Source organism: Salmo salar, chromosome ssa11 (genome assembly GCF_905237065.1).
Source record: "Salmo salar chromosome ssa11, Ssal_v3.1, whole genome shotgun sequence".
NCBI lineage: Eukaryota > Metazoa > Chordata > Actinopteri > Salmoniformes > Salmonidae > Salmo > Salmo salar.
In genome coordinates this window covers 87822228-87846670 of record NC_059452.1, presented here as the reverse complement: position 1 = coordinate 87846670, position 24443 = coordinate 87822228, and the positions used below count along the sequence as shown (strand labels likewise).

Here is a 24443-nt window from a genome sequence, read left to right as displayed (position 1 = left end):
TGACCGGTTTGGCGGTGGGTCAGTCATGGTGTGGGGTGGCATTTCTTTGGGGGGCCGCACAGCCCTCCATGTGCTCGCCAGAGGTAGCCTGACTGCCATTAGGTACCGAGATGAGATCCTCAGACCCCTTGTGAGACCATATGCTGGTGCGGTTGGCCCTGGGTTCCTCCTAATGCAAGACAATGCTAGACCTCATGTGGCTGGAGTGTGTCAGCAGTTCCTGCAAGAGGAAGGCATTGATGCTACGGACTGGCCCGCCCGTTCCCCAGACCTGAATCCAATTGAGCACATCTGGGACATCATGTCTCGCTCCATCCACCAACGCCACGTTGCACCACAGACTGTCCAGGAGTTGGCGGATGCTTTAGTCCAGGTCTGGGAGAAGATCCCTCAGGAGACCGCCACCTCATCAGGAGCATGCCCAGGCGTTGTAGGGAGGTCATACAGGCACGTGGAGGCCACACACACTACTGAGCCTCATTTTGACTTGTTTTAAGGACATTACATCAAAGTTGGATCAGCCTGTAGTGTGGTTTTCCACTTTAATTTTGAGTGTGACTCCAAATCCAGACCTCCATGGGTTGATAAATTAGATTTCCATTAATTATTTTGGTGTGATTTTGTTGTCAGCACATTCAACTATGTAAAGAAAAAAGTATTTAATAAGATTATTTCTTTCATTCAGATCTAGGATGTGTTGTTTAAGTGTTCCCTTTATTCTTTTGAGCAGTATATTAAGCAAACCAGATGGCACCATTTTATTGTTTTTTTTAATTTACATAAAAGCCAGGGGCACACTCAGACATCATTTAGAGGCAGTAGGGATGACCAGGGATGTTTGTGAATTTGACTATTTTCCTGTCCTGCTAAGTATTCAAAAGGTAACGAGTACTTTTGGGTGTCAAGGCAAATGTATGGAGTAAAGTACAATATTTTTCTTCAGGAATGTAGTGAAGTAAAAGTAGTCAAAATATAAATAGTGAAGTAAAGTACAGATACCCCAAAAAACTACTTAAGTAGTACTTTATACCACTGCTTGCAACGTACGGAGTGCAAGTATCTATGTAAAAGAGAGTTTGTCTGGGGACTTCTTTAACAATTTCATTTATATTATTCACTATTTGATCTACAATGAGGTCACATGACAGAAGCAGTCTACAAATCCAGTGGACAAAATCAAATCAAATGTATTTATATAGCCCTTCGTACATCAGCTGATATCTCAAAGTGCTGTACAGAAACCCAGCCTAAAACCCCAAACAGCAAGCAATGCATGTGAAAGAAGCACGGTGGCTAGGAAAAACTCCCTAGGAAAAACTCCCTAGAAAGGCCAAAAATCTAGGAAGAAACCTAGAGAGGAACCAGGCTATGAGGGGTGGCCAGTCCTCTTCTGGCTGTGCAGGGTGGATATTATAACAGAACATGGTCAAGATGTTAAAATGTTCATAAATGACCAGCATGGTCAAATAATAATAATCATAGTAGTTGTCGAGGGTGCAACAAGCACGTCCGGTGAACAGGTCAGGGTTCCATAGCCGCAGGCAGAACAGTTGAGACTGGAGCAGCAGCACGGCCAGGTGGACTGGGGACAGCAAGGAGTCATCATACCAGGTAGTCCTGAGGCATGGTCCTAGGGCTCAGGTCCTCCGAGAGAAAGAGAGAATTAGAGAGAGCATATTTAAATTCACACAGGACACCGGATAAGACAAGAGAAATACTCCAGATGTAACAGACTGACCCTAGCCCCCGACACATAAACTACTGCAGCATAAATACTGGAGGCTGAGACAGGAGGGATCAGAAGACACTGTGGCCCCATCCGATGATACCCCCGGACAGGGCCAAACAGGCAGGATATAACCCCACCCACTTTGCCAAAGCACAGCCCCCACACCACTAGAGGGATGTCTCCAACCACCAACTTACCGTCCTAAGACAAGGCCGAGTATAGCCCACAACGATCTCCGCCACGGCACAACCCAAGGGGGGGCGCCAACCCAGACAGGAAGACCACGTCAGTGACTCAACCCACTCAAGTGACGCACCCCTCCCATGGACGGCATGGAAGAACACCAGTAAGCCAGTGACTCAGCCCCTGTAAAAGGGTTAGAGGCAGAGAATCCCATCAGGAAAAGCCATCAGGAAATGACTCCACATTCTGATAAACAGCCAAACGTAAAGTGTCATATTGCAAATGTCACATGCTACATTATGGTAGAACGGGTGAGTGTATCTCGGCAACACGTGAATGTGGGGGTGGTTGGGTTGATGTGAGCCAGTACTTTCCAAATAGTGGGTCAGTTATTTCTGCCGGGTCTCAGATAGAGCTGTCGGCTGTGACAGGAAGATGTCACGACACAAAAGGGTTTGGGAACCACTGATGTGAGGGAACCTATTCCCAGTGGAACTCTCCAGCCTAGCTGTTGACGCAGGGGTACATTATTTACAGGATCTCTGGATGACACTTCTAGATGTCCTTCTTTCCCCTCCGCCAACCTCCTAGAATCCATCCAACATAGCTCTGAGTGGACATGCTGCACCTATTAGGGATGAACACACACATTCAAGTAAATCCAGCCAGGGTAGTCACTGATTCACCAAGTAAATCCAGCCAGGGTAGTAAATCCAGCCAAAGCAGTCACTGATTCACCAAGTAAATCCAGCCAGGGTAGTCACTGATTCACCAAGTAAATCCAGCCAGGGTAGTAAATCCAGCCAAAGCAGTCACTGATTCACCAAGTTAATCCAGCCAGGGTAGTCACTGATTCACCAAGTAAATCCAGCCAGGGTAGTCACTGATTCACCAAATTAATCCAGCCAGGGTAGTAAATCCAGCCAGGGCAGTCACTGATTCACCAAGTTAATCCAGCCAGGGCAGTCACTGATTCACCAAGTAAATCCAGCCAGGGTAGTCACTGATTCACCAAGTAAATCCAGCCAGGGCAGTCACTGATTCACCAAGTTAATCCAGCCAGGGTAGTCACTGATTCACCAAGTAAATCCAGCCAGGGCAGTTACTGATTCACCAAGTTAATCCAGCCAGGGTAGTCACTGATTCACCACCAGTGGGTTTGCAGCAGAGAGAATAGCACCACCCTCTAGAAACCTTTACATCTCTATCAGTTAGCTGGGAAAATGATCAGCCTGGACACTGAGCTATAGCAGTTAGCTGGGGAAATGATCAGCCGGGACACTGAGCTATTCAGATGGTTAAAGAAACATTTGACTCAGGTTATGTTCTCCTTATCTTCTTGGTTTTAGTTTGTTCCTTTTAACTTTCTTTGCTTTATAAGCAGGTGATAGATAACTTATCAGACATGTTATATCAGTCAAACATACTGTACTAGCTATTGCACAACTGCACTCTTTGTGTCTCTCCTTCACTTTCGTCCAGTGGAGATGTTTTCTATGTTACTTTTTTTTACCTCTGTATACATCAGTGTGACTGACCTGCACTGTCTGTTCGTCTCACCTGTGTTATGTGTCTGTCTGGCTCATCTGTGTCCAGGTAGTAGAAGGTGAGTTAGGACGTGAAACGGAGAGAGAGGGCCTCTTGTTGGTGACATAATAAGAACATAATACTCTATTGTCTGACATGTACCTTTATCATGTGTCCTGTATGTGTTACCTGGTCCCGATCCAGTATGTTACTACTGTGTAATGTACAGTACTGTGTGTTTTACCTGGTCTGGTCAGCGATGGTGCTGCTGTTTCTCTCCTGCAGTGTGAGGCTCTTCCCCTCTGGTTGATTGTCCTTGAGGAGGGTGTCTCTGTGGCCATTGGTCAGATGAGTGTCTCTGTGTGCATTAGAAAGATGGCACTCGTTTCTGCAGGGACACACAGATAGTTGTGGACGTGTGTCTCCACGCTAGCCCCCATCCAGCACAGCAGCTCCTCATAGGCCCTGCGGAAGTCCCTGTTCAGGGCCGGGTACAGGATGGGGTTGACAGTGGAGTTAAAGTAGCCCAGCCACAGCACCACAGAGAAGGCAGTAGCAGGGGGATTAGTCTCTGCCCCGATGCCCATGCAGGTAAAGGTACAATAGTGAGGTATAACCAGCAGATAACTAAGGGCCCCAGAACTGCTGCTAGTGTCACTGTGGCCGCCGCTGATGCTGTGCGTGCGAGCAGTGGCAGCTCGGATACGCCGTACCCGAATGGATGGATGAAGACAGGTTAGAGAAACAGGTCAGCAGATGGACGACTGAGCGGATTACATTAATAAATGGATGTAACTCTAAGAGCTACTACTAATTCTTCCAGTACTACTATTGATGCTCCAGACATAATTACTAGTATCACTTCTACCACTGGTAATGGTACTACTGCACAACAAATATGGATAAGAAATAAAACACTAACCTGTTCACGTGCTATCCAAAAGATTCAGTGGTACATATCGTACATGACCAGTAGTGGGAGGTAGAAGTTACCAAAGGCATCCAGAAGCACGTAGTTGTTGTGCCACTCAAAGCGGCAGGTGCGTCCCTCCACCTCGACCCGGTCCAGGTTCTGCACCCTGAAGTCACCCGTGTTCCAGCCCAGGTGGATGGGGAGGAAGGAAGTGGGGAAGAGACCCAGATGACAGTGATGGCCTGAGCTACCCGGGGAGGGGTGACCCTGCAGGGGCCGCATAGCGGAGTTGAGATGGCCAGGTAACGGTCCACACTGATGGCCAGCAGGGTCAGGATGGAGGCTGTACAGAGCATCACATCCAGAGAGATGTAGATGTTACAAAGGATGCCCCCCAGGGGCCAGTGTCCACTCAGCAGCTCCAGGGTGGCAGAGAGGATCAGCACCAGCAGACCCAGTAACAAATCCGTCACGGCTAGCAGAAAAAAGCCGTTAGAAATGCGGCACAGGTGGCGGCTGAGCCCCACGGCCAAACACACCAGCATGTTCCCGCAGATGGTCAGCACGATGAAGGACACTAGAAACAGCCAACGGAGAGCCGTGTAGATCATGGTGTCCCACCCCCACGCTAGGTCACAAGGACCAGCCTGCCTCCACATCAGTCCACTGCTACGGCAGCTTCTCTGCTCCTGCAGGCAGGACTACGGACAGGGCTACTGATAGAATCCAAGCCTCAACACTCTTCTTATCAAGTGTCATGACGTGGCCCTTTCTGGGTATAGATCGTGGCATCCCTCTCTCTCTCTCTCTTTCCTACACCCAGGTTCTGTTATCTCAGGTCTTAAATTCCTGGAGGAGACGCTCTCCTCCTGGCCATGCAGTATAGAGAGAGAGAGTTTCACAGTAGAACAAAATAACTTCTACTACATCACAGAACTTGAGAACAGAACAATATCCATGTTTTGGAGAATGTGTAAACGGTCGGTGGAGAAGCCAGCTACGACCTGGTCCGTTTTGTTTCACGTTTGTGTCCTCATGAAAGACAATCCAGGCACATTACCATAACTCTGTTTATACAGGTCCCTCTGTTATGAGGTTTGCGTCTAATTATTGTATAAAATGAATGAGTAAAGATGAAACTATTTGTGAAATGATGTAATGCTATGTTAAACTGTTAATGTGTGAGAATTGTATTCCCTTTAAAGATTAACTAAGTCATTGGCCCACCCCCATGAGCACAGACATTATCTGGCTCATGGGACAGCCCTTTTCTACTGTTACGAATAAAACCCCCACCTGAAGAAATCCTCTTCAGACCATGCATACCTCGGTCAGCTGAGGGGGCAGAGGTTTGAGTAGAGACCCCAAAAACCTCAGTTTAAGCTAAGGTTGTAATGGTTGTTGAATTCCTAACCATACCACGTGGAGCATTGGCTACATGGGTGGAAATGGTTAAACTCTGAGACTATCGATCCCGACAGAATAAGAGAAAATCTTAGATACTAATTACTAGTCTGCAGCTAGAAATTGTGTCAACCTGGGATGCGAAGACCGACAACCGCCGAAACATCTATTCTATAAGAACATTTCTGAATGGTACTCTGAAGTGTCCGTTCTAACCATGAAAGACTTCAGGGAAGCAGAGAGACGCTTGGATTAACTTTCCAACAGAAGGACTGACGATTCCAACACAGATCACGATGACACACTGGGCGTAAATATATATTGATTGCAATTATTCCCAAATTAGTGAGCGTTCATGTGCAAAGGATTAGCATTTCAATAAATATAATTATCAACTGTGTAGTGACTCCATTTTGTCTTTCCCGCCCTTCTCAGTCCACACCCACTTCCCTTTGTCCACCAAGCCGTTATATCGGCTTAGCCCACTACGGAACCTCCCCTATCATTTCCTTGTAACCATATCTACTGTTTGTTTATGCATTAATGTGATTATTTAGTTAGTTAGTAAATACATGATTAAGAGAATTGATGTATGGATGATTCATAGTAAAGGCTGGGTTCGTGCAGATAACCAACAATTTACGACGTTACGACATTTGGAATGAGACTAATGTGAGGTAAAGAATAATTAAGTAATTAGAAGACTAATTGATCAGATATAAAAATATCTGAAGAGTTATATTAGGAAAATTATAACTTTGTAATCTGAAGATTTTCCTTGGTGCCACAACTTCCTAGTTAATTACATTTACATGATTAGTTTTAGCAGCTTTCCAATCTTTAGGAATCTTGGATGATACGAAGGAGAGTTTGAACAGACTAGTAACAGTGGTTGCAAAAATGGCGGCGGATAATTTTAGAAAGAGAGGGTCCAGATTGTCTAGCCCAGCTGATTTGTACGGGTCCAGGTTTTGCAGCTCTTTCAGAACATCTGCTATCTGGATTTGGGTGAAGGAGAAGCTGGGGAGGCTAGGGCAAGCAGCTGCGGGGGGTGCGGAGCTGTTGGCCGGGGTTGGGGTAGCCAGGAGGTAAGCATGGCTAGCCGTAGAGAAATGCTTATTGAAATTCTCGATTATCATGGATTTATCAGTGGTGACAGTGTTTCCTAGCCTCAGTGCAGTGGGCAGCTGGGATGAGGTGCTCTTATTCTCCATGGACTTTACAGTGTCCCAGAACTTTTTGGAGTTAGAGCTGCAGGATGCAAATTTCTGTTTGAATAAGCTAGCCTTTGCTTTCCTAACTGACTGTGGACTATATCTGTTCTTAGTTCTACATTTTTTGAAAGGGGCATGCTTATTTAAGATGGTGAGGAAATTACTTATAAAGAACAACCAGGCATCCTCTACTGACGGGATGAGGGCAGTATCCTTCCAGGATACCCGGGCAAGGTCGATTAAAAAGGCCTGTTCGCAGAAGTGTTTTAGGGAGCATTTGACAGTGATGAGGGGTGGTCGTTTGACCGCGGACCCATAACGGATGCAGGCAATGAGGTAGTGATCACTGAGATCCTGATTGAAAACAGCAGAGGTGTATTTGGAGGGCAAGTTGGTCAGGATAAAATCTATGAGGGTGCCCATGTTTACGGATTTAGGGTTGTACCTGGTGGGTTCATTGATAATTTGTGTGAGATTGAGGGCATCTATCTTAGATTGTAGGATGGTCGGGGTGTTAAGCATATCTCAGTTTAGGTCACCTAACATTACGAACTCTGAAGATAGATGGGGGGCAATCAATTCGCATATGGTGTCCAGGGCACAGCTGGGAGCTGAGGGGGTTCTATAAAAGGCGGGTACAGTGAGAGACTTATTTCTGGAGAGATACATTTTTTTAATTAGAAGCTCGAACTGTTTGGGCATAGACCTGGAAAGTATGACAGAACTTTGCAGGCTATCTCTGCAGTAGATTAGGATGCCACCTTAGGATGTCACCTTTCCAACAAGTCAGTTCCTCAAATTTCTGCCCTGCTAGAGCTGCCCCGCACAACTGTAAATGCTGTTATTGTGAAGTGGAAACGTCTAGGAGCAACAACGGCTCAGCTGCGAAGTGGTAGGCCACACAAGCTGGGAGCTTCATTAAATGGGTTTCCATACCCGAGCAACCGCACACAAGCCTAAGATCACAATGCCAAGCGTCGGCTAGAGTGGTGTACAAGCATACCATGCGATTGTTTGAGGATGGCACCCCACATCAAAATATATAACCAGCACAGGCTTCATAAAATCACAAATAGCGATTAAATAAATCACTTACTTTTGAAAATCTTCCTCTGTTTGCAATCACAAGCGTCCCAGCTACAACATGAATGGACGTTTTGTTAGATAAAATCCTTCTTTATATCCCAAAAAGTCAGTTTAGTTGGCGCCATCGATTTCAGTAATCCACTCGTTCAACATGCAGACAAAGGAATCCAAAAAGCTACCGCTAAACTTTGTTCAAACAAGTCAAACTACGTTTCAATCTAATCCTCAGGTAACCTAAAATGTAAATAAACTATAACATTTCATACGGAAAGAAGTATGTTCAATAGAAAAGTAAAATTTACAGGCGCGCCTTCTCTTCGTCACGCGCCGACAGACTGATTTTTCACTGTTACTCTTTGTACCAAAACTCCAAATTCTTCCTCGTTTTGGAAGAAACAAGCCTGAATCCTTAAACAAAGACTGTTGACATCTAGTGGAAGCAATAGGAATTGCAATCTGGGAGCAAAAATTGCATAGGACCCATAGCTTCCATTATAAGAGCCTGGGAACTCAAAAAATAAATGTCTGTTTGGATTTTCACCTACCATATCATTTGTTGACCGCGCACCCATAACGGATGCAGGCAATGAGGCAGGGATCGCTGAGATCCTGGTTGAAGACAGCAGAGGTGTATTTAGAGGGCAGGTTGGTCAGGATGATATCTATGAGGGTGTCCGTGTTTACGGATTTGGGGTTGTACCTGGTAGGTTCCTTGATAATTTGTGTGAGATTGAGGGCTCTAACATTACCTTAGACTTGACCAAGGTATTGAAAATGTCCAGACTGCTGAAAATGTTCATGTTCTTGTGGGATTATGATCTAATTGGCTAAATGGATACAGTCTCTTTTTTTCACAACCAGTGACAGTGAGTTCTGTTCCCACTATTTGACCTCCCTCTGCACCTCCTTAACCCAGGTAATGTAGCTAGTGTTCCCATTATAGACAGATGAAACATGGCCTGCACAGTGCTGGTTGATCCAATACACTCATTAAGGATGGATGACAATGGCATAGGGTTGACTGACTGCGCGCTGGCAGTTGATGTGATTACACTGTGCTATCAGAGCTCCAATCAGATAACAGAGAGGCATGAGGCAGGAACAGACAAAGTCCACAGCAGGAAGCCAACCAGCCCAGTACAGGGCAAACATTAGGTACTATGCTCACAAGATCAGGAATTTACAATAGTCTGAAGATAAGGGCTGACTGTATTTTAGGGAGACTGGAACAGAATGTCTGCAGTCGATCACACTCTAGTCACATCATGCATAGTGTTGGTGAAGCGGGCCTGGGCAAATAGTTTAACTATCCTTGTGGGATCCAAACAACTGATTCCCATTCAAAATCCTATTTTGGTGGCCTCTGGTACAGATTAATGCCTTGATTACATCTGAAATAAACAGTGAAATTATTAAATACTTTATCAAGTTTACCTCCCAGATTGGACACATTTGTTATGGTATTGTATAAAAAGACATGACTTTACAATTTAAATGACTGAAAATGTATGAATTCAGTGTATTGTTAGTTGATTTGGATATTGTTTAGGTCTAGGCCTATATGATCGGGACTATTTCCTAAGTGAAAGAACATTAAACCTTTTTTAACCTTTCTTCTCTTTTAGGTCTTATTTAAGTCTTATTTAAGTTAAAATACATATTGAAGTCTTATGTACAGTTTTACTGCAAGATATGAATTGCCACAACAATGTTTGTTCTTCAAATGATATATTTTATTAAAACAGAAAAATGATGTTCTAAGTCTGACTGTTTTCATTATCATCATAGCTAACAGCTACACAAAGTGGTAGACATGTGCACTGCACACACACATTGGCATTGCCGTTGCCTCTTCAGAAAGTTGCAGGAAATACGAATCACTGATGCATTTTGTTCATGTCTTGATAAACTTAATAATTCATTTTCAATACATTTAGTTGATTCCCTACTAAGGTCAATACATTTTTGAATATCGTTGTATTCCGTTTTAAAACCTGTTGAGGACAGGCGTTCCGCTAGCCAACATCCAATGGAACAGCAGGGAGCGAAATACAAAACATCAAAAATCGAATAATTTCAATTTCTCATACGACTATTTTACACCATTTTAAAGATACACTTCTCCTTAATGTAACACCATTGTCCGATTTCAAAAAGGCTTTACAGCGAAAGCAAAACATTAGATTATGTTAGGAGAGTACATAGACAAAAATAACCAAACAGGCATTTTCCAAGCAAGGACATATGTCACATAAACCCAAAACACAGCTAAATGAAGCACTAACCTTTGACGATCTTCATCAGATGACACTCCTAGGACATTATGTTACACAATAATGTATGTTTTGTTCGATAAAGTTCATATTTATATCCAAAAACAGCATTTTACATTGGCGCATGATGTTCAGAAAATGTATTCTGACCAAAACTTCCGGTGAATGAGACCATCAATTTACAAAAATACTTATCATAAACGTTGACAAAATAAATAACAATTATTTAAAGAATTATAGACATACTTCTCCTTTATGCAATCGCTGTGTCAGATTTTAAAATAGCTTTATGGAGAAAGCACATTTTTCAATATTCTGAGTACATAGCGCGCCATCACAGCAAGCTATACAGACACCCGCCAAGTTCGGGGTCAACCAAACTCAGAATTAGTATTATAAATATTCTCTTACCTTTGCTGATCTTCATCAGAATGCACTCCCAGGACTGCTACTTCCACAAGAAATGTTGTTTTTGTTCGAAATAATCCATATTTATGTCCAAATACCTCCGTTTTGTTTGTGCCTTCAGGTCACTATCCAAAGGCATAATGCGCGAGCTCAATTCGAGGCACAAAAAGTCAAAATGTTCCATTACCGTTCAAAGAAGCATGTCAAACGTTGTTTACAATCAATCTTTATGGTATTTTTCACGTAAAAATGTGATAATATTCCAACCGGACAATAGCATATTCATTCCAGGAGAAAAAGAAGGAGGGGCGCGCTGTCGGGCTCGCGCATAACCAAGTCCTTGGTCCTCAGGCAGTCCACTCATTGACTGAGCTCCTATTCTCTGCCCGGTTACAGGAGAATGATGAAAAAACTTTCTGAAGGCTTTTGACAGCCAATGGAAGCCTTAGGAAGTGCAACGTGACCCCACAGACACTGTAGTTTCGATAGAGATTCAAAAGAAGAACTACAATTCTCAGACCCCCCACTTCCTGGTTGGATTTTTCTCAGGTTTTGCCTGCCATATGAGTTTTGTTATACTCACAGACATCATTCAAACAGTTTTAGAAACTTCAGAGTGTTTTCTATCCAAATTTACTCATAATATGCATATTCTAGTTTCTGGGCCAGAGTAGTAACCAGTTTAATTTGGGTACGTTTTTCATCCAGCTGTGAAAATGCCCAGTCAAAACTGTTCGCTGCTCTGGCACCCCAATGGTGGAACAAGCTCCCTCACGACGCCAGGACAGCGGAGTCAATCACCACCTTCCGGAGACACCTGAAACCCCACCTCTTTAAGGAATACCTAGGATAGGATAAAGTAATCCTTCTTAACCCCCCCCCCTTAAAAGATTTAGATGCACTATTGTAAAGTGGTTGTTCCACTGGATATCATAAGGTGAATGCACCATTTTGTAAGTCGCTCTGGATAAGAGCGTCTGCTAAATGACTTAAATGTAATGTAAATGTAAAAAATACTGCCCCCTACACCTTAACAGGATTTATTAATGCTTGGATTCGGTGAGGGCCCTGTTTATACTATTTGGACCAGAACGAGGCTCTCCACTACCTATTGTTCCTGCATTGATGATTTGTGGTTGTATTTCATTCCAGATCCCCATTAGCTGCTGTCAAGTTTCAGCTGCTCTTCCTGGGGTCCAATTATCATTACATAAAATAAAACTAGTGGTGTTTTGCAGGTACTATTTAAAACTTCTTGCAGATCAGTGGGACGGTAGCGTCCCACCTGGCCAACATCCGGTGAAATGGCAGAGCACCAAATTCAAATTAAATTACTATAAATATTAAAAACTTTCATGAAATCACAAGTGCAATACATCAAAAATAAAGCTGAACTTGTTGTTAATCCAGCCAAGGTGTCAGATTTCAAAAAGGCTTTACGGCGAAAGCAAACCATGCGATTATCTGAGGACAGCGTCCAGCACACAAGTTCATAACAAATCATTTTCAACCAAATTTGAGGAAATTTGAGGAAAACACTACCGAAGTTCTATCAACACATTGACTGTAGTACACGCGCTGCTAAAACACTAGACCACTGCCACTCCAACTTCCGAGATGACAACAAGGCCCTCCCTTGCCCTCCTTTAGGCAAATGTGATCACAACTTAATTTTGCTCCTGCCTTCCTATAGGCAGAAACTCAAACAGGAAGTACCCATGCTAAGGACTATTCAATGCTGGTCTGACCAATCGGAATCCACGTGACGTGAATAAGACATTTAATCGTGTTAACTCTCGTAAGGCTGCCGGCCCAGACGAAATCCCTAGCCGCATCCTCAGAGCATGCGCAGACCAGTTGGCTGGAGTGTTTACGGACATATTCAATCTCTCCCTATCCCAGTCTGCTGTCCCCCCACATGCTTCAAGATGTCCACCACTGTTCCTGTACCCATGAAAGAAAAGGTAACTGAACTAAATGACTATCACCCCGTAGCACTCACTTCTGTCATCATGAAGTGCTTTGAGAGACTAGTCAAGGATCATATCACCTCCACCTTACCTGCCACCCTACACCCACTTCAATTTGCTTACTGCCCCAATAGATCCACAGACGATGCAATCGCCATCGCACTGCACACTGCCCTATCCCATCAACCCCCTCCTGTACTCCCTGTTCACCCATGACTGCGTGGCCACGCACACCTCCAACTCAATCATCAAGTTTGGAGACAACACAGTAGTAGGCCTGATTACCAACAATAACGAGACAGACTACAGGGAGGAGGTGAGGGCCCTGGGAGTGTGGCGCCAGGTAAATAACCTCTCACTCAACGTCAACAAAACAAAGGAGCTGATCGTGGACTTCAGAAAACAGCAGAGGGAGCACACCCCTATCCACATCAACGGGACCGCAGTGGAGAAGGTGAAAAACTTCAAGTTCCTTGGCGTACACATCACTGACAAACTGAAATGTTTTACCCACACAGACAGTATGTGTGAGATAATGAGATAATGAAAGTAGGCACTGTGCAGAATGGTGATCAAGTATGGAGAGAATTGATTATCTACCAAATATGGGTCCATATTGTGAATTCCCTAAAAATGACTTACCTTCTTGGTGGGGGGTGAATGCATCAGTGAAATGGTGCCACTGTGTTAACTGAAGTGTCTCAGCCTTCTGTGATGTCACAAAGGATAACTAATGTCATAATGTCATAATCCCAGTTGATATTCACATAATAATAAGGAATTTCCCTCAACCACGCCCACAAATTGGGGAAAATCAGCATTCTTATTTGACCCCCATTGTAAAAGAGACAACTTCGTCATCGATTTTTTTGTTATACGGAAATAGCAAAACATCCCAAAAAGCTGCTGTGTTGTTCAATGTACATGTAGCCAGGACAAAAATCCCGACCTAAGGTTCGCAATGCTACCAGGTAAGGAAATAGAGCCTGCAAGAAGAGCCCTGTGGCTTCAGGCTATTCGATGTGGGAAATGTGGAGATGCGGTGTCCAAGTAGGCTACACGTAACTATGTGTGTGGAAAACATTTTATCACAGGTAAAACATTTAACTTGTTTAGTACAGTCCATTTGTAACTCTTAATTGTGTTGCTGGTCTTGGTTTGATTAACGTTCCAGTTGGTAGCTAGCACTCACTCACTCAAGTGTCTGCTACTGTAGCATCATCATGAAAAGGGGCATGAGGGAAGCACTTTTTGTAAGTAGTGAGAACGCTAGGGAGCAGGCAACGATGAAATGTACTTTTCTTAAATGTGGTTTGGTAATTGATTAAAACAAAAAGACAGCATACACATTGTACTTGAAAAAGATTACTTTTTTGCTGTGAGGTAAAGGGTAACCTAGGTAAGCACAGGTTGTTTTCCCCACAGGCGGGCGGGGCTGCAACATTCTATCTAATACGTAATGGGTCTATCTCCTTTGTTGCACATACAGTAGTAGCCTACCACTGAATAAGAAGCAGAAAAGAAACATCTAGTAATAGAGATTTTATTAAATGACTTTAGGTGCTATGTCATAAACCCTTAAAGCTCCAGAATGCCCAGAAAAGGACAGCCATTGTGGTCAGGGAGAAATCCTAACCAGTCCAATTGGAATGAATGGCAGTCATAGGTCAAGGTGATGCATTTCCGGATTTTACTTATGCAGGAAAATAAGATTCAAAAGGCACTCGCACATCTGAGCAATCTTGTTGCAGGTGCATGGCAACAGTTGAAACAGGATGAAGGAAAAAAACTTTTGTAATATTTGTGAAATGCATATTGTTATGTTTGGTAGCACTTATTTATTTTCCCTTTGCCTCCAACTCCTTTCCATACATGGAACGGATGTGGGTGGGGCTAGGTCTACATAGAGGTGCTGTTTTCAGTAGATTCACGAAGGCCGTTAGGCCGATACGTAAGCTTATTAAATATCAGTGATACTATCAAGAACAGTGTGCGGTTTCCTTTTTTTCCTTCATCCTGTTTCAACTGTTGCAATGCACCTGCAACAAGATTGCTCAGATGTGCGAGTGCCTTTTGAATCTTGTAATACTGTTTTTCACTCTGCACTCTGAAATCTTGTAGTATACACAAAAAGAAAAAGACGTACCAAATATACAATGGATTCACTACGAGAGATCAACTCACTTACTGAGCATTGTGCGAATACCCTTTCATTCACACAAGAAGACGCCGATAGGATTCTTTTTTCCTACCTCCAACATGGACAACCCAGTTCAGCACTCGACTGTCGAACTCAAAATCCAACTCCAGAGACTTCGAGAGAAAGAAACTCGTTTCTTCCTGCATGGCACCACTCTTAGCGAGTATTGGCGCAACAAGCGCATTCCAAGAGGACTGAGAATACAGAAGGAGCCTACAATAGGGAAAAACGACAAAACTTTCGTTCATCAATGGGGTGATATACTCAAATGTTCACTAGATTTAATGTTATTAATCGTTGAGCATGTGTCGAAGGAAGCAAAAGAAGTTGAAGTTAAGATTAGCGAACATGAGGTTGTTATGAAGGAGATTCTAGGCCTTAATTTTACAGCCATAGACGACGCGATCAACCAGTTCATTGGGAAATACAGAGACTCTCTACAAGCAACAAAGATCAAGAAATATCAGCGTGACAGATGATTACCAGCTTAACCAGGTGTATGCATGGGAAGGCCCAAGGACAGGAGCACGGAGAGGCCGACGTAGGGACGCACCACTGATTGAGGGACGCAGATACGCAGCAGCAGGAGGCCATGGAAATTTGGACACAGAGGCATCCACCGAGAGCGAATTCCCTACAGACAGTGACTCCAGCTACCATGGCACACAGCCGGTTTTTCTAGCCCGGAAGCAACACAAGGCTCTACGAAAGAAAAGAAACGATGTAGGAGAGGCAAGCGGTCGAAGAGGAGACCAGGATCACAGGCCGTGGACACGGAGCTACAGCAGGACGCGGTAATTAACCTCTCCAAAAAAGACCTTACTGATGCTCAAGTCTCAGTCTTATCTAAGGGTCTCTCTTTTGTACCTACATGTACAGATAAACCATTTGATATGAAAGTAGATCTGTTCAAATTCTTCCGTAAGATTAAACTTAAGCATGTGTTTTCACAAAACACTGTTTCGGGCCAAGAAACACATCAACGAACTGGCACACATTTTAAGCCCAAAAGCAAATTCTGTCCCATAGTTAACAACTCTTCGATTAATACCTATTGTAGGTTAGTCGAACAAGAAGCCATGTCAGTGTATACGAGACAAACAAACCACATTCAGAAAAATCTCACTAGAACAGAAGAACAGGCACTTAATGAATTAATGAAAGATTCATCGTTGGTTATTAAACCTGCAGACAAGGGGGGTGCTGTGGTTGTTTTAGACTATGAAAAATATAAAGAAGAAATTCAGAGACAACTCAGTAATGAACGTTTCTATAGAAAACTAAGTGTTGATCCCACACAGGTGTTCCAAAGGGATATATGCTCTAGTTTGGAGCAAGCCCTATTAAACCACCTTATCTCAAAACCTGAATATGAATATCTTTGCTGCAAATGTGCCATACGTCCATGCCTTTACATTTTACCCGAAATTACACAAACCTAAAACACAACAAGGCAATTATCCAGGCAGACCAGTGGTTGCAGGAATAGGCTCAATGCTAGAGCCATTGTCGAACTTTGTAGACGCTTTTATTAAAACTCATGTGCAAGCATTACCATCATATGTAAAAGACTCTATAGACTTCATAAACAAGATCTCACCAATAACGGGTTTGAAAGAAGACTGTATTCTGGTCACATTAGATGTGGAGAGTCTATATACCAGCATTCCCCATGTGGAGGGGCTGGCAGCACTAGCTTACTATTTGGGAGACAGAGATACTAATGAATATCCACCAACAAACTTTATTTTAGAGCTGGCAGAATATGTTTTGAAGTATAACTATTTTAGGTTTGATGATGAATACTACCTCCAAACGAATGGAACGTCGATGGGCTCCACATTCGCTCCGAGCTATGCTAACCTTTATGTGGGTCTATTTGAAGAACGTTTTGTCAATAACAAAAACGAAAATCCATTTTTGAATAAAATCCTGAAGTGGTATCGATATATTGACGACATTTTTTGCATATGGGAAGGAACTGAACAAGAGCTGTCAGATTTTATGGCACTACTCAATGACATGAATCCCAATCTCAAATTCACTATTGAAAGTGACACTCAACGCGTTCATTACCTCGATATGTGGATTGAGAAATCAAATGGAACCCTGTTTACAACTCTGTATCGAAAAGAAACAGACAGAAATACTCTATTACAGGGGGACAGCTTCCATCCTGAGCCACTAAAAAGAGGACTTCCTAGAAGCCAGTTTTTCAGACTGCGCCGTATATGCTACTCCAATGATGATTATCTAGAAAAAGCAGCGGAGATGCGCACTAGGTTTCTAAGAGGCTATTCGCCACAATGTGTGGATGAAGCTCTTCATTTGGCATTGGGAAAAACACGAGATGAATTGTTACAAAATAGACCAGAACACTCCGTAAAAGAACACTCCGTTATGTTCACAACCACATATACTTTGAATTCGCGAAAAGTGGGAGGTGTGGTTAAGAAACATTGGCATATTTTATCATCGGACCCAGCTTTGCCGGCTGAATTTAAGAATCCACCACTCATTGTGTATAGGAGAGGTCGCAATTTACGCGATAAATTGGTTCATGCCAACTGCCAGCCACGAAAGAAAATCAGCCAGGCTCTTTTACGCCCTCTACCAAATGGTAGCTTTAAATGTAGAGGATGCGCACAGTGCAACAATATGATGAAGTGTGAATATTTCTGCCACCCACACACAGGAAAACGGTTTCAAATTAACGATATCATCACGTGCACCACCACCCATGTTATTTACATTATTAAATGTCCATGTGGGCTCTGCTATGTCGGTAAAACCTCCCGCTCTCTCAAACAGAGAATTAGTGAACATAAAAGTTCAATCAGGAGAAACGACAGGGATTATCCAGTCGCAGTACATTTTAATGACCGAAAGCATGACATTTCTACCTTTAGATTTTGTGGTATAGAGAAAGTCAAGATATCAGACAGGGGAGGTGATATTAATAATACTCTGAGCAAAAGAGAATGTTTTTGGATTTTCACCCTCCAGACATTATTTCCTAAAGGACTTAATGATGAAATGCCTATGTATGTTATGTTGTGAATTTAAAATATGTTCCTATTTAAGATTACTTTGTTTTTTCGTATGATGTACCCAATGATTAATGAAAACTTGCTATGTCCTCGTTGTGATTTTATGGACGTGTTCGGTGCGTCTTGTCTATACACTTTTGTAATATTTGTGAAATGCATATTGTTATGTTTGGTAGCACTTATTTATTTTTTCTTTGCCTCCAACTCCTTTCCATACGTGGAACGGATGTGGGTGGGGCTAGGTCTACATAGAGGTGCTGTTTTCTGAAAATTCACAAAAGCTCTGACGAAGGCCGTTAGGCCGATACGTAAGCTTATTAAATATCAGTGATACTATCAAGAACAGTGTGCGGTTTCCTTTTTTTCCTTCATACTTATGCAGGAAAATAAAAGTAAGTAAGACATGATATATCAGAAATTGTGTAATAGAATTTTTGTCAACCTAAAATAGTGCCATATAGTTAGCAATAAGGCATGAGGAGGTGTGTTATATGGCCAATATACCACGGCTAAGGGCTGTTTTTATGCACGACGCAACACGTCATGGTATATTGGCCAGATACCACAAATCCCAAAGGTGCCTTATTGCTATTATAAACTGGTAACCAACGTAATTAGAACAGTAAAAAAATTGTTTGTCAAACTCGAAGTATATTCCACGGCTTTCAGCCAATCAGCATTCAGAACTCGAACCACCCAGTTTATAAAAATACAGTTTACAGGTTTTATACCAACTGTCTGTATAAATAGCCTCGAAAATATATGCAATTAGACCATAAATGTAAAAAATATTGTTTTCTTGGCAAGCTGGGAGTGTTATTATATGATACAATGTCCATACTTGTTGCCAGTGTCTTCACTGATATTTTCAACCTCTCTCTGACCGAGTCTGTAATACTGAGGGGCTGTATAATTTTGCACGCCCAATTTTTCAGTTTTTTATTTGTTAAAAAAGTTTGAAGTATCCAATGAATTTCGTTCCACTTCATGATTGTGTCCCACTTGTTGATTCTTCACAAAAAATTACAGTTTTATATCTTTATGTTTGAAGCCTGAAATGTGGCAAAAGGTCGAAAAGTTCAAGGGGGCCGAATACTTTCGCAAGGCACTGTACTAGGCGGTGTCAGAGGAAGGCCACTCGCTGTTTATTATCTATGCATAGTCACTTTATCCCCGCACATTGACTCGGTATCGGCACACCCTGTTATGTCATTTTATTGTGTTCGTTTATTTAGTAAATATTTTCTTAACTCTATTTCTTGAACTGCATTGTTGGTTAAGGGCTTGTAAGTAAGCATTTCACTGTTGTATTAAGCGCATTTGACGATTACAATTTTACTTGATTTGATTTACAACTTGTTTGAATGGAATTGTCAATGGTGCGCGTACTGGGAGCGGAGTCAGGTGCAGGAGAGCAGAGAGTTGTGAACAGGCGCACACTTTATTTAGGCAGGAGAAACCAACAGGCGGACACCACTGCGTCGAAACCTCCAGCCAATATGCAAAAGTGCAAAACGCACAAACAGTCACAATGATATGTACAAGCAAATAAACATACCTTGTGAAATAAAACACGGAATAAACGCACACCAGAAATAGCGCGTCAAACATGACACGTAACATGAAACAATCAAACACAAAGACATGAGGGGGAACAGAGGAATAAATACATGTAGTGTGATTGGGGAATGAAAACCAGGTGTGCAGGGAACAAGACAAAACAAATGGATAAATGAAAAATGGAGCGGCGATGGCTAGAAAGCCGGTGACGTCGACCGCCGAACGCCGCCCGAACAAGGAGAGGAGTCAACTTCGGCGGAAGTTGTGACAGGAATCTGGCATATTGGCAGTTATTTAGAAAAATGAATGGAACAATTAATCTAAAACTGTCTGGCTAGCTAACTAATAAACATACAGTGCAGATAATCTTCATTGTTTTATACAATATTTTATCACAGCACTGGCAAACCATGGTTGACCAACTCCCTTGTCTGATCTTTTATACCATCATAAGAAGGTTCATGTCCATTCTAATTCCTAATACTATGCATCTAGTGGCCAAAGTGCAAATCTACAATTGCTTATAATGCACATAATGGACCCAGTAATGGAAGATCTAATCTCTCAATGTTCTAACCTCTTAATTAATGTTCATCTCGAAGTGCACCAAATTCATGCATTTAGATGTTAATGCCCCCGGATCCTCCTACTGGCTTTGGGCTAAGCCCAATGTCTTCAAATCCAAGATTTGCCCCTGCCAGGAGATGGAACTTGATTACACATGGAGAGAATGAGAAGAATAAATCATTATTCATTCAATCCAGGACATGCTTTTGCTTGATTCAATTCATAATTTCTGATCAACCAAGTATTACAAAATGTTAGTTTCCATCAAAATACCTCACTATTGCTGAAAAACAAAATATCAGTACAGTGCAAACAATTTTTACCCCAAATAGCTCATATCATGCAAAATGTATTTATTTGTGCAGCACGACTGCTTTGTATATGGTCTGGAATACGCCCTAAATTTAATTCATTCTCAGCAGGAGCACAATAATGTGTGATTGTGACCCGAAAGTCAGGGCATTCCAACATGTGGGCATTCTTGCATCTGCAGGAACTAACCCCCTCGAGTATCCCATTGGTTCCTGCAGGAATGCCCTCCCTCGAGCATCCCATTAGTTCCTTCCTCGAGCAAGCAATCTTCATGCTTGTGTGACACCTTTGATATTCTGGATTCCCTATGATTGTGTATGCGATTAAAATGTTGATCAAAAGTGAAATAGAACTATTATCAGAGTTTTTTGGTGGTGAAGGACACTGTCTACCGGTGTCCTAGCTAGCTAGCTACCGTGGTCGCCCCCGCCACATGTGTACCGGAGTCCGAGTTAGCTAGCTAGCACACAGTGTCCTTCACTAATACCTGCTCTCATACGTCGATAACAGAACTGTGGGAAAGCGCTGCCCGACAGGCTGGGGTGAGGGACACTGTCTACCGGTGTCCAAGCTAGCTAGCACATAGTGTCATTCGCTCCGACCTGCCAAACACCTGCTCTTGCCTCCATTAACAGAACTGCAGGACAGCAGTGTCCGCCTCTTCTTCTTCTGTGAGGTTTATCGTTGGTTGGCATCCAACCTTATGGTGCATTACTGCCAGCTACTGTAATGGAGTGCACCCGCCTCCTTCCTCTGTACCGGAGTCCTAGCTTAAAAATGGACCAATAGCAGATGCAGGATGCCCACATGCAGGAACTTCCTGAATTGCGGGCGGCTATTACACCCTTCTCGGCACATGAGAAAAGGATAGTGGGAGGGGCCCTTGCGCATCTTGCGACCTGTAGCAGCTGCAATCTAGCAATCAGCTGATCCCAAATACTGCTTACCAGATCAGCAAAGAAAACACATAAGCAAAAGCAAAAGGTTTGAGGCATGATTGACTCAAGGTCTAATCCTAAATAAAGTTTTCAACTCACTGAAAGACCTTATCACTGAAGCTTGCTGGAATGTGAGCTCCTCAGGTATCTCACTTCAGAGTATGGACTCATCACGTTTCCCCTGTGCACCTCAACCTGCGTAGCGATGGATTGGGTTGGTAACGTTGTGATCACACTGTCGCTATGGGAGTTAACTTGTCCAGGTGGGTGAACAAAATTTGCATTCATTTTCATGAGTCAACATTGATAACTATGTTGAGTTAACCTAACACTAACACTTGCTCGCTGGCTTACTTGCAGCATATCCAAGATTTTTGGAGGTGCGCAGTGAATGAGAACATCATCGCCCTATGTGCAGATGATAGGAGACTCTTGACCTGGTTTTTGGGACTAAAAGTAAGTAGGCCACATACACACACACACACATTTATTCAAACACCTGCTGACCAGCAGCATGTAGCAAGGTCAAATATTTTCTGAGGAATGACCTAACTTGTAATATTGTCTGTCTCTGTGTTAGATCAGGAGAAAGTATCTGACTATGTTGATGGACTTGGATGTGGAACAGCTCCGTATTCCAGTGAGCACTCTTTATTCTTTACTCCCAATCAGGTCAGTCCAATTAAAATGTGACCTTTTAAATCTCCATTGATGTACAGTGGGGGGAGCTGGTGATTTGGTAGCTTGAATGATAACCTACTCTCTCTGTAGGAGTAAGAGTACAGTGAGTTCTCCCGGAATTGTAGAGACCTGCCCCAGATCGGGGATGCTGTCATGATCACTTGTGCAAAAGGCGGGGTCCAGTTCTCAGCCAGTGGGGAGTTGGGCACTGGCATCATCAAGCTGTCCCAGACCAACAGCGAGGGCAATGAGGATGAAGCGGTGAGAGAGGCCTGGAGGACTGACTGCCTGCTCACACATACAAACACACATATAAACATTTTCCCTGACAGTCAAAGCAACAGGCACAGAATATAATTTATTGTAGCACTTGATATTCCAGAATGGAATTAAGTGGCAATAACATGGTTTCCATAATCACTGTTGGCCTTGAAGACTCAGATCTACATGTAGGCTTTGTTCAACATGTGTAAAACCATCTCAACCTGGTTAGTCTCTCCCTCCAGAGGTGGAGTATAAGATTGCAGACATGGGCCACATCAAGTATTAACTGGCACCTGAGATTGTCAAGGATGCATCCGAATCCTCAACCTGACTAAACAAGTCTGAGAACACTTGGACTGAACCCTGAAGAAGACTGAAGTCCTAGTGAAAGGTTACCGTTAAAGAAGTATGGCTGTTCTGCAGGTCCTAATATGTTCCAGATGCCAGTTAAATCCTGTAGGAATGCTGTATACTGTATTATGGTTAAGGCAATATAACTAATGATATGTTTTGGTGATACTAATGTGTTTCTATGCGAGAAACATTTAAGTTGTTTGATGGATACAGTATGTTTGCCACGTCTTGTTTATCCTCATCAAACGGCTAATTTATGGGCTTATCAATTTTGCAAGTACATAGTATTAGACTGTTGTTTTGACATACTCACATACCTGTACACATCACAAGGCAGTTTGTATTTGTGAACTTCTGACATGTCTGGTACAGAGGAGGCTGGTGGGAAGACGTATTGGAGGATGCTCTCATTGTAATTTCTGGAATGGAATCAATGGAACGGAGTCAAACACATTGTTTCCATGTGTATGATGTTGGTACCATTCCATTGATTCCATTCCAGCCATTACAATGAACCTGTCCTCTTATAGCTTTTCCCACCAGCCTCCTCTTGTCTGGGAAATGAAGTCGCATACCTACCACTGAGTTAACAAATTTGTACAGAACATGTGTGTCACACTTGTCGTTGGAAATGGAGGACCAAAACGCAGCAGGTATGTGTATACTCATCTTCTTTATTATAAGGAAAGAAGGCAAACCCAAAATAAACACGTATACAAAAATAAACACACCGACAATATACAGTCCTGTAAGGCTTGACGCTATACACGAAACAATCACCCACAAATAACAAACACAAACTCACCCTAATATATGGGACTCTCAATCAAAGGCAGATAGACAACACCTGCCTTCAACTGAGAGTCCCAACCCCAATTAACCAAACATAGAACCAGACATACTAGACTAAACATAGAATACCTGAAAACCAAACAGTGCCCAAAAACCCCGGAATACTTAAACCAAATGCCCCTTCAACAAAACACACCACCCCGAACCACATAAAACGAATACCCTCTGCCACGTCCTGACCAAACTACAATACCAATTAACCTTATACTGGCCAGGACGTGACAATGTGCCTCTGTTATGTACAGTGGCGTCCATAATTATTGACACCTTTGATAAAGATGAGGAAAAAAGACTGTATAAAATAAATAATACAATACTGAGCTGTATTGTACGGACTGCCCTCTTCAATTCATGCCACAGGTTTTTAATAAGTTTCATGTCCGGAGACTGAGATGGCCATTGCAAAATGTAGATTTTTGTGGTCAATTAAACATTCCTTTGTGGATTTTGATGTGTGCTTGGGGTTGTCTTTCTGGAAGATCCACTTGCGGTCATTATCCTCTCAAGGGGAGGGTGCTAGAGTATTGAAAACAGGGGTGGCAATACTTTAGATTGTTATGGGTTATTAACAAGTCATAAAACAATCTAAGTCCTGTCAAAGCCGGGGGAGGGGAGGGGTTCTATTAAGCTATATGGAATTGTTTTAAGAATGTAATACCAAGGAACATTTTGCTATTTGATTTTGAATTATGAGACCCCGTGAAGTATATATACACACACACATATATATTTGGCCTTACTGCAATTAGCCCATACAAACACTGACAGATTCATTACATGGAACAACAGATGGTCTACTCCCTTCGACGGCCGTTACACTAAGGCGCAGCGTGGTTAGTGCTCATCATGAATTTATTGTACTGAGAACACATAAACAGAGAAACAAAAGACGACAGCCAAACAGTTCTGTCAGGTAAAAAATACTAAACAGAAATAAAACCACCCACAAAACCCAAGG

At 42.7% G+C, this 24443-nt stretch overlaps 1 long non-coding RNA gene and 2 pseudogenes across 2 annotated transcripts; 1 reads left to right on the top strand and 2 right to left on the bottom strand.

Annotated features, from left to right (window-relative positions):
* Positions 1-1606: 1606 nt before the first annotated feature.
* On the bottom strand, positions 1607-4007 carry LOC106563354 (uncharacterized). 2 transcript variants are annotated; one of them, XR_006757673.1, is made up of 3 exons: positions 3684-4007; positions 3473-3498; positions 1607-1644 (listed from the first exon to the last, which is right to left on the bottom strand). It is a non-coding gene; the product is annotated as an uncharacterized lncRNA (long non-coding RNA). The 2 variants fall into 2 exon arrangements; XR_006757674.1 differs by lacking the exon at positions 1607-1644 and adding an exon at positions 2048-2540.
* A 104-nt stretch (positions 4008-4111) lies between these two features.
* LOC123725193 (histamine H2 receptor-like) lies at positions 4112-6129 on the bottom strand (annotated as a pseudogene).
* A 7539-nt stretch (positions 6130-13668) lies between these two features.
* LOC106563332 (proliferating cell nuclear antigen-like) lies at positions 13669-23071 on the top strand (annotated as a pseudogene).
* The last annotated feature ends 1372 nt before the right edge of the window (positions 23072-24443 follow it).